Source organism: Elaeis guineensis, chromosome 9 (genome assembly GCF_000442705.2).
Source record: "Elaeis guineensis isolate ETL-2024a chromosome 9, EG11, whole genome shotgun sequence".
Lineage (NCBI taxonomy): Eukaryota > Viridiplantae > Streptophyta > Magnoliopsida > Arecales > Arecaceae > Elaeis > Elaeis guineensis.
The window spans coordinates 28,710,684-28,722,885 of NC_026001.2; positions in this window are offsets into that span (position 1 = coordinate 28,710,684).

The following is a 12,202-nucleotide window of genomic DNA, read 5'->3' on the forward strand; positions in this document are numbered from 1 at the left end:
TTTAATTACTGAGTGATCAGTATAAACTATTATTTTTGCTCCTATAAGATATGGCCTAAATTTATCAAAGCAAAAACATGACGAGCAACTCTTTCTCTGTGGTGGCATAGTTCAACTGTGCATCATTCAGTGTTTGACTTGCATAGTACACCACATGAAGTCTATTCTCCTTTCTTTGTCCCAAGACTGCTCCTATAGCATAGTTGCTTGCATCACACATGAGTTCAAATGGTAGATTCCAGTCAGGTGCAGTGATGATAGGAGCTGAGATTAATTCTCTCTTTAACCTGTTAAAAGCAACCAGACACTCATCAGTAAATTTAAAAGGTGCATCCTTGATCAATAATTTACAAAGAGGTTTGGTAATTTTAGAGAAGTCTTTTATAAATCTTCTATAGAAGCCAGCATGCCTAAGAAACTCCTCACTCCTTTAACAGATGTTGGTGGTGGTAATTTCTCAATGACCTCCACCTTTACTTTGTCTACTTCTATCCCTCTAGATGAAATCTTATGGCCTAAAACTACTCCTTCCTGCACCATAAAATGACATTTCTCCCAATTCAATATAAGATTAGTTTCTTCACAACGCTGTAGAACTTAAGAGAGGTTAGTCAAACACATATCAAAAGAAGGATCAAAAACTAAAAAATCATCCATAAAGATTTCAATGAATTTTTCAACCATATCAGAGAATATAGACATCATACATCTTTGAAAAGTTGCAGGTGCATTACATAACCCAAATGGCATTCTCCTATATGCAAATTTCCATATGGACAAGTAAATATAGTTTTTTCTTGATCCTCAGGTATAATAGAATTTGAAAATATCCTGAATAACCATCTAAAAAATAGTAGAAGGGATATCCAGACAATCTCTCAAGTATCTGGTCAATAAAAGGCAAAGAAAAATGGTCCTTTCATGTGGCTTTGTTTAACTTCCTATAATCAATACATACACGCCAACCAGTGACTGTTCTAATGGGTATCAGCTCATTTTTATTATTTATAATAACAGTCATCCTCCCTTTCTTAGGAACTACTTGAACAGGACTCACCCAACTACTATCAGAAATAAGATAGATAATTCCTGCATCAAGTAATTTTATTACTTCAGCTCTAACTACTTCCTTCATATTAGGATTTAACCTACGTTGATGCTCAATTGAAGGTTTGTAGTTTTCTTCCATTAAAATTTTATGCATGCATATACTGGGACTAATTCCCTTAATATCATCAATAGACCAGCCTAGTGCTTTCTTATGCTTTTTCAACACATGCAACAATTTTTTCTCTTGTTCAGCAGACAAATGAGCAGATATAATGACAGAAAAAATAGATGAGTCTCCCAAGAATGCATATCTTAAGTGAGAAGGGAGCTGCTTAAGCTCAAGCTTGGGGTTTGGCTTAGCCTCTACTGAATCCTGTATTTTCTCAACATCATTTAATACATCAACATGCTCAATTAACTGTTCAAATTTATTTTTAACACCATCAATCAAGTCATATTCAGAATTATCAATTATTTCACTAACAAATTTATTAATCACATCTAATCTAAAAATTCATCATTCTCAAGAGGATATTTAGAAGAATTAAGCACGTTAAAAATTACCTCTTCTTGTCCACTCTTAAAGTAAGCTTACCCTCATGGACATCTATAAGTGCCTTGCCAGTTGCAAGGAATGGACGCCCCAATATCAAAGGAACCTCTCTATCTTCCTCCATATCTAAGACAATGAAATCCACTGGAAAGATAAATTTATCCATCTTGACTAATACATCCTCCACTATGCCTTTAGGATATGTCACCGATCGATCAGCTAGTTGTAATGAAACACTGGTCGGTTTCACATCCCCTAGTCCAAGCTTCCTGAAAACAGATAAAGGCATTAAGTTAATGCTAGCACCTAAATCGCACAATGCTTTAGTGAATTCGATATTGCCAATATTGCATGGAATTGTAAAACTCCCTGATCCTTTAATTTTGATGGCAACTTTCTGAATGATTGCACTGCACTCTTCGGTGAGCATGACTGTCTCATGGTCCTCTAGCCTTCTCTTTTGGAAAGGATGTCCTTCAAGAATTTGGCATAGCTAGGCATCTGAGCTAATGCCTCCGCAAATGAAATATTTATGTTAGTTTCTTGAAGACCTCCAAAAACTTCAGAAAGTTCTTGTCATCCTTATTTGCTTGAGCCTTTGAGGAAAAGGAATGGTGGATTGTAGGCTTTACTGGCTCTTCTTTTTCTCTTTAGCTTCTCTTTGACCACAGTCTCTTCTTGAGTTTGTTCTTTTACTTGTTCTTTAACAGGCTCTTTCCCTTGTTGTTCCCCTAGTTATTTTCCACTCCTCAAGGTAATTGTCTTCACATGCTCCTTCGGGTTCGTTTCAGTATTGCTAGCAATGACCCTTGAGTTCTGTTAGCTACCATGTTGGCCAACTGTCCCATTTGTATTTCAAATTTTTAATGGCAGCTTGCTGGTTTTGAAAGTTTGCCTTAGTTTCACCCATGAAATCAGTAGTGGCCTTGGTGAGAGTTGCAACCAATTCTTCCAGGTTAGACTTCTTTTCTTGCTGTGGAAAATCAGGTGGTCCTCTATTCTGATAATTTGTTGTTGCTATTGATTTCTTCAGAAAAAATTTGGATGGTTCTTCAGGCAGGCGTGTAGGTGTTTGAGTATGGATTGTTCTGTTGCCTTCTTGGTTTGCCACATATTGCACTTGTTCTTGTACTGGAGGCATGAATGAGCTGTCAATCGGGCAATCTCGAGTAGCATGTTGTCCAGTACACATCTCACAGGTCTGCACACGAGTATTGACAGCATTAATAGACAAATGATCTAATTTTTTGAAAAGAGTGTCTACCTTTGCATTGAGTGCAGTAATAGCGTCTATCTCATGAACCCCAGCGGTCTCCTCGTCATGTTTCTCTCATTGGCCATTGGTAATTGTTGTTGGCCATTTCCTCCAAAAGATCATAGGCCTCATCAAGCAACTTCTCCATCAATGAGCCTCCAGCAGCAGCATCAATATTAATTCTGGTATGGTTGTTCAGCCCATTGTAGAAGGTTTGCACAACCAACCATTTAGGCAGCCCATGGTATGGATACCTCCTAAGCAGATCCTTGAACCTTTCCCAGGCTTCATATAAGGTTTCATGTCGAATTGCACGAAGGTTTGGATGTCAGTCCTCAACTTGGCAGTCTTAGCAGGTGGAAAGAATTTTGCCAAAAATTTTTATGCTAAGTCATTCCAAGTGATGATCGAGCCAGCAAGAAGAGACTGTAACCATGCTTTAACCTTGTCTCTAAGTGAAAATGAGAACAATCTTAGCCGAATTGCATCATCTGACACTCCATTATGCTTAAGGGTATCACATATCTCCAAGAAGTTTGCAATGTGCGCATTAGGGTCATTATTGGGCAATCTTCCAAACTGAACTGCTGTCTGGATCATTTGGATCAAAGTAGGCTTGATCTCAAAGTTGTTTGCTTGCACAGGTGGTCTTGTAATGCTAGATGAAACTTCATTCACGGTAGGCATGGCATAATCCCGCAGTGCCCTGGGATTTGCCTCTCTAGCAACCTCATTATTCTCTACTAGGATTACTTCTCTCCTTGGATCTTCAGCCATTTCTGGATCTACTTTTGCCTCAGATTTCTTCCCTTCTCTGACTGCTTTAATGTTTTGTTTACAAGTGCGTTCAATTTCTTGACTTGAAATGGGGTTTGATTCAATTCTCACAAGTCGACCCGATTCTCTTTTCTAAGTTGTAATTTTGAAAGATTATTATCCTCTTTTTTTTTTTTTTTTTTTAAGAGGAGAGAAGAGGAAGGAGAGAGAAAAGAGTTCTAGAGATGAGTCCTAAGGAGTCCTAAATCTAGAGATGAAAGAGAAGAGTGTTTTAATTAGGTTTAAATTTTAATGGCAAACAAGTTAGCACAAAATGGACTTTCTATCCTAGGGTTAACCTAGATCTAGACAGCTCCTAACTGTTCCAAGATCGCCTTCAAGCACTCCAAGCCCAAAACTGACTAACTATCTCGGTCAGGTAAGTGTAAGATATGGGAGGTCTTCTGCTTGTTGCTTTTCTTAGACATCAACTGAGTTGGCCAGGTCAGACAATGGAACCAATTGAAAACCACCTTCTTAAACCACTTGCCTTAGACACCGAGCAATTAATCAATATGAACCTGATCTAACTTTAGGGCTTTCTTGTCCTATTGAGCTCGAATATCCTAGGGCCAACATTTAATTGATTTTAGATTAAGGTCTAGGTTATGTAGAATGAAGGATATGGTTTTTGGGCTAAGGAAGGGTGATCAAATCCCCACCTTATCCGATTAATGGGTTAAGTGCCCTTAAAGTTAATTATGGAGATGCAATACAAAGAAACAAGATGTCCAATCAAGTTTGAAATATTTTTTTTATTTTTTTAAATATCCAAGAAATAAAATATCTAGATTACTAGTAAAATCAACTATTCTTGATATTAAAGCACCAGTCTCCAGCAACGGTGCCAAAAACTTGTTAGCCTATTTTGTAAGTGCACGAAATTGCTCAAGTAATATAATGATAAATAAGAAATCATTCCCACGAAGACTGAGTTTAATTATCAAAAATGAATGCTAATTTTACTAATATCTAAACAATCAAAACTGAATGACAGTGAAAAATAAAATTAACTCTAAAGAACTCAATGAAAGCTGAATCAAAATTCAACTGATAAAGTACTAGGGTATATCTGATTTTACTTGGACCAATTATCAATTCCAGCTATTCTGATTAATAATCTAAATTTAATTATTAATGAAAGGATAAATAATCTTAAATTATTTAATAATCTCTTCGAGTCTTATTAAATATACTAATTAAAACTTATAATCTATCTTCCAATAGTAAAATAGATTTCAATTAGTTCAATAAGTACAGTGATTATTTTCAAGATCCCACAGGTCAAATCTTCTGCTCCCGCTCTAATTATTATTCCTATGATGTTTGTTATTAACTCCAATTTATAATCTTCCTTCCTAGTACCAATTATAAATTGAAATCAATCAAGTATCAAAGATAATAATACTTAAAAGTATTAAGTGCAAATAACAAATAATTGCATTAACAAAGAAAATTAATACAAGATTCTGGAATTGAAATTGAATCCAAGCTACATCAGGTACCCTAGCTAGAAATTTAGCTTTTCATCATATCAAAATCAAACTCAAGTATACTTGAATAAAACTTTAAAATCATCTTAACAATGAGTTCTAAAAATAAATTCAAAGTAAACAAGAGAAAGAATTAAAAACTCTGAAGGAATTGCAGAGCTGAATGAATCCTCTCTTCAAATCTTCCAGATACTCCAAACTCTCCTTGCTTGATTTCTAGCTTTCAAAGATGATTCTCCTCTCCCTCTTACTGGTGTTTTAGGATCCTTAAATAGGGCTAGGGCTAAGGTTAAGGTGGTATTTTTCTCATGATTTTATTTTATATATCATTCTTTCTATTTGGTATAGAATCTCTCCTCCTTTGGATAGGCTTTAAGCAACCACCAGCCATCTACTCCTTATGCTACCCAAATTTTCTGATTTTTATAGTAAAAGAAGAAAATGAGGTATGGTTAGTTAGAAGAGAATAATTTCTTCCTTCTTCAACCTTCCTGGGTCCACAAAATCTGCAAAACAAAGTAAGGTTTCGGCTGCCCAAATCAAGTTTTCCAAGAATTGGTTCTAATTCTTTCTAAGTTTGCTCCTCATGCAGAATTAGTTTGGACTCTAATTTTTTTTCATTTAATTCTTTCCAAGATAGCTCTTTGTCACCCAAAATTGGTTGCCATATCAGATCTTTGTGCTAACAAACACTAAAAAGAATCTGGGTGTATCGGGTGTTTCTTATTGTGTCCAACATTGTTACCAACTTCAACCTACTGTAGCCACCTCATCTAGAATCCAAATTCAATTCTGTAAATTATGTTCCTTTCTTGCTTCTCTTAAAATTCTGTAGGATCTAATCTTACTCAATTTGAAATCCTGTAGCTTGCTTTTTAGGGGTCCTCACACCAAAATATCCAGAATTTAGATTGGTTGACTAGATGGGAGAGATTAATTGCTTGATTTATTTCCTGTACCTCTAGTTTCTTTTCTGACTGATGATGCCAAAAAGGATAAGATGTGGGGTCCATTGATATCTTGATTTGATTATTCTGCTTTGAGATGGACTCTGATTTTGATGCAAGACCTGATGACTCCGGATGACAAACCCTGCTGAATCGGACTCAACCAATTTCACTTAATTTGACCTTTAAAACATGGTTAAGCCCAATTATGTGTGACCTGGCTCAATTACCTACAATTGACATAAAACATATCAGATTCTTACATTTATTTAGTTAATTATTATACCAATTTCATCAAAATCATTAAAAACTAATAATAATAATTACTATAAAAATACAATACATCAATGACATATCATTTGATCACAAATATATTTAAGAACTATTCGATAAATCTTTCTTTATTGATCATAATGTAGTTTTAAGGACTTTATCACAACACAAGAGTTCTAATAAAAAAGATGTACACTTTGTGATGAAAATATCAAAATAATTTTTATTCATTGATAAATAATTTATATACAAAATTTAATTATTTACAATAAGCCAATTGACTTTAGGACATAATTTCTAATAATTTTCACTTAAACTAAAGCCAATCGAGGCAGTATCTTATACCCATCTTCCACTTATGATCATCGAACTCTTTAATCCCGAGAGCTTTAGTGAAGGGGTTGGTTAGGTTCTCTTTTCCATCAATCTATTCCAACTCGATGTCACCTCGATCCATGATTTCACAGACAAGATGATAGCGTCGTAGAATGTGTTTGGTTTTGTGGTAGGACCTGGGCTCCTTTGCTTGTGCTATGGCTCCAGTACTATCACAATATAGTAAAACTAGACCATCAATGGAGGAAACCACTCCAAGTTTAGTGATAAACTTTTTCAACCAAGTAGCTTCCTTTGTAGCATCAGATGTCGCAACATATTTTGCTTCGTATACTGAGTCAGCCATCGTATGTTGCTTAAAATTCTTCTAGTAAATTGCTCCTCCATTCATGGTGAATACATAGTCCGACAAGCTTTTGTTGTCATCGTGATCTGACTGAAAATTAAAATCAATATATCCCATAAGTTTCAAGTCAGTGTCTCCATTGATAAGTCATTTGTCCTTAGTATTTCTCAAATACTTAAGAATTATCTTCACAATCTTCAAATGATTCTCTTGTAGATCAGACTAGTACCTACTCACTCTTCAAATGATTCTTAGTGAATAGGCCACATCCGATCTCGTACACGTCATGACGTATATGATAGATCCTACTATTAAGACATACGGGATTCTTCTCATATGCTCTCTCTCCTAAGGGGTTATCGGACAATCCTTTTTTGCGAGAGAAATTTCTTGGCCTATTGATAGATAGCCCTTTTTGAAATTCTCCATGTTGAACCGTTTTAATATGATATCGATGTATGTAGATTGGAACAATCCAACTAACCTTCTAAATCTATCTTTATAGATCTTCATCCTTAGAATGTAGGATGCTTCTCCCAAAATTTTCATGGAGAACTGCGATGATAGCCATAGTTTTATACTTTGCAAAGCTACAATATCATTTCTTATTAACAATATATTATCCATATACAGTACACGAAAGATGACTACAGAGTCGTTAGCCCACTTATAGACGTAAGGCTTTTCTCCGTTCCTAACAAAGCCATACATTTTGATCATCTTATCAAAACGTATGTTCTAACTCCTAGATGCTTCCTTCAATCCATAGATGGACCTATTTAGTTTGCATACTTTAGATTCATCTGAGGATGTGAACCCTTCGGATTGTATCATATATATCTCTTCTTCTAGCTCCCTATTAAGGAAGGTAGTTTTGACATCCATTTGTTAGATCTTAAAATCTAAGTGTGCTACTATCGCAAGCATGATCCAGATGAACTTGAGCATTGCTTCATGAGAGAACGTCTCGTCATAGTCAATACCATAACGTTAACGATATCCTCTGACAACTAGACAGACTTTATAGATCTCCACCTTTCCGTCCATTCTTCTTTTTCTCTTGAAAATTTATTTACATCCTATAGATTTAATCCCTTCGGATGGATCAATTAGTGTCCATATACTATTAATCTCCATGGACTCTATCTCAGATTTTATGGCATCAAGCCATTTTTAGAAGTCAGACCTTTGCATAGCATCCATGTAGGTGATCAGATCTTCATCGTTCTTATCTAGTTTGACAGGATCACCATCCTAGACCAAAAAATCATAGTATCTATCGATTGATGCGGTACTCTATCAGATCTTCTTAATGGTGCCTCTATAGGCTCTAAATTTGATTCACTAATCAAATTTGATTCTCTATGTGTCAGTATTTCTACCTCATAAACTTCACTAAGTTTGATTTTAGTGGCATTAGTTTCTTTTTCAAAAAACTTCTTTTCTAAAAAGATTGCCCTATTGCTGACGAACACCTTTTATGTTTTAGCAAGATAGAAGTAGCATCCTTTAATTTTCTTTGGATACCCTACGAATGAGGATTTATCAGATCTAGGTCCAAGCTTGTCAGACTTTAAATACTTTACATAAGTCAGACAACCTCAAACCCTAAGGTGTAAGAGCATTGGCTTACATCCTGACCATATCTCATATGGTGTTTTATTTACAGACTTGCTCGGGACCTTATTAAGCATGTAGCAGATAGTTTTAAGAGTATATCCCTAAAAGAAGATTTGTAGAGTCACAAAATCCATCATGGACCGACCTATGTCTAACAATATTCGATTCTTCCTTTCTGACATCCCATTATATTATGATTTTTTAGAAGGGGTCCATTATGAGAGAATCTCATTTTTTTCTAGATATATCAGAAAATCACTGGTGAGGTATTCACCTCCTCAGTCTAATCAAAGAGTTTTAATACTATTTTCAATCTATTCTTTTTTTATTTCACTATGGAATCATTTGAATATTTCAAATGATTCGGATTTGTGCTTCATAAGGTAGACGTATCCATACCTTGATAGGTCGTCAGTAAATATAATGAAGTAATAATAACCTCCTCTGATGCCTATGTTCATAGATCCACATACATTGTATGTATTAGGCCTAGAATATCACTGGCTCGCTCACTTTTTTTCTTAAAGGGTGACTTGATCATCTTACAAAGAAGATAAGATTCACAAATTGATAATGATTCATAATCATTAATTTCAAGGACATCCTTTTTGATTAACCTGTCTATCCTATTCTTGTTCATATGACCTAGCCTATAATGTCAAAGATAGGTATCACTGACATTATTTATCTTAGGGTATTTGTTCGATGTGTACATTATACCAATAGACTGTGATAATAAGTATATGTCAAGTTTCAATTATCCTCTTATGATTTTAGTATCATTCATAATGATATCATAAAAATCATCCTTCATTAAAAATTTAAAATCAAGTTTTGCCAAAAGGCCTATAGAGATGGCATTCATCATAAAAGAAGGACAATAATGACACTCATCTAATATGACACTACTAGACCTGAAAACAAGCTGCATAGTTTCTAAAGCAAGAACCAAAACAAGGCTTTCATCTCCAATGTTCAGGAACCACTTGCCTTCTCTAAACTTTCTACTGGCCTGTAGTTCCTGCAACGAATTATAAATATTAATTAAACTTTTGATATCCAATATCCAGATAGTAGTATCACAGATAGAGAAATTACAAGAAGTTATCATATAAGTATCTTGTGAAGCAACAAATTACTTGTTTTTCTTGTTCTTTGACTTGTTTGGGTCAAAGAAAGCTATATATATATATAGGATAGTTCTCCTTCCAATGATCCAGCTTCTTGTAGAAGAAATATTCTGCCTGGCTCTTATCGATTTTCAACTTTTTGCCCTGCTTTGGCTTTGGATCGACGGCATGAACCTTTTGCACATTCTTCTTCTTTCCTCTTTTGGAGGAATAACGACCTGAAGATAATCCTCCCATAACATGCATCGGCTCCTTCTGGAGTTGATGAACCTTCTCGAATATCTATAGCAACCCTAGCAAACCATGGTAGTTTACTGCAAACTTGATCATTCTATAACGACTCAAAAAAGATAGATAAGATTTTGATAGCAAGTTTAGGATAGCATCTTTGTCCAACTATTCATGCAATAAATAATCGAGTTTGTTTAAGCATTCAATTGGTTCGATCATGTATAATACATGATCTGTGACTGACACTTCTTCTCGCATATAGGTATTGAATACAGCACAAGAAGTCTTATGTCTCTCAGCATCCTCAGGAGTACCAAATGACTCATTCAACAATTGATTCATCTTCTCGAGTTGTGCATCCTCAAACTTACGGCTAAGTTCATCGTTCATGGTTGTCCTTATGATACAACACATCATAGTGCAGTCACTGAGCCACTTCATATAAGTATCTCTTGTAGCACGAGGTGCGTTGGCAGTAGGTTCTTCGGATGCAGGACCCGTAAGCACATATAGGATCCTTTCGTGCTCCAAGATGATCTTAAGCTTTCGATACCAACTATTAAAATTTGATCCGATAAGCTTGTCACTGTCCAACAGCAATCGGAGCAATTATGTATTGACCATAGCTGAAAAAAAAATCAAAAGCCTATTAGTATATGAATCATTTTAATCCTAAAGATATAGACTTTAATCTAAAGGTCCTCTCACTATTTTTTATGAATTGATAGCCTCTTCCTTTAATTTGAGGAATCACATTAATCCCTTAGCGGGTACTAGAATCCACACAAACTGTATTCAAATATGAGTGTAGCTCCATGAGTAGATTCTTAATCAATTATTTCATGGGTAGGTTCTTAACCAATTATGCCCTAGTGCATCCATGGATAGATTCTTAATCAATTATTTCATCAAATAATTTCTAGCAATTAGATTTTGCCCCAGGCATCTCTTCAGCAAGCGTGTGGTGCCTCCACTAAAAATTTTAGTTAGATCCAACCATTAATATGACTACACCAAGTGCATCCAATAAATGAATATCCAGATCCAACTATGGCTCAACCAATCTGATCATTAATCTGAAGGGCACAACAAGATGGTCATATGATGAATGATAATTCTAATACCCAATAGACATCAGGCGTGTAGCACCTCTAATACCTATTTAGAATATTAAACATATTATCATACACTTTAATAGGAGGCAATGAACTAGTTATCCCCATAACTGTATCATTTTAAGAACCTAATAATTTAGAAGATCTGATAGAATAATTTAAGAATAAGAGAAGAAATTGACTTGTGAGTCATAAATCCTCCCACTGACTTCATCAAGTCATGAAGAGAACTTGATACAAGATGGTCTAGAGATACCTAAATCAGTCACATTGATTTATCTTAATGGCATGAGTCAGCTCGAATCAATTAGTGATCTAATCAAAATATGATCTACTGAATTAGTCAAGTAAGTGAGATCGATGGGAGGATCTGCCTCGATTTATCTTAGATACCATCAAAATGGCCAGATAAGCAGATTTTCAATTGAAAATCATCGATCGAACTATCTTGCAATATTGTCAAACTTATCTTAGACACCAATTGGTGGATTAGTTTCAATTCAGTCAGTCAAAAGACTTAGGCTAAACCTTTGAGCCATGATATTGATCCAATTGATATGATCAAAAATATGGACTTGATCAAGTTACAACTATTGAGATTGATCTAGAAAAATTTTGATCTAATCTAATTCAATATTTGATTAAATATAATCAATTTCTCTAATTAGTCTATATTTATTTCTAACCCTAGGTCTAACCCAGTTAGATGGCCTAATTCATACTAACCCATTGTTTATCAATTTATGAGGTATCTTAAGATCTTCAATTCTCAAATCTAGATTCTTTTAAAAACTTAATTTCAAATTAAATATGCAATACGTGTGTTTCTATTTGTAAAACTATTCTACTAGAGTTTCAAGTGAAGCATGCCATATATTTTAAATCAAATTTAATTTTTAAATCTATATTTAATAATTAAATATGTATTAATTTCATGTATACATAATATGTACCATAGAAATTCATATTTCTATATCATATGCAACATACAATTTAGATCATAAAATCTAATTTTTATATCTGAATTTATTTTATAA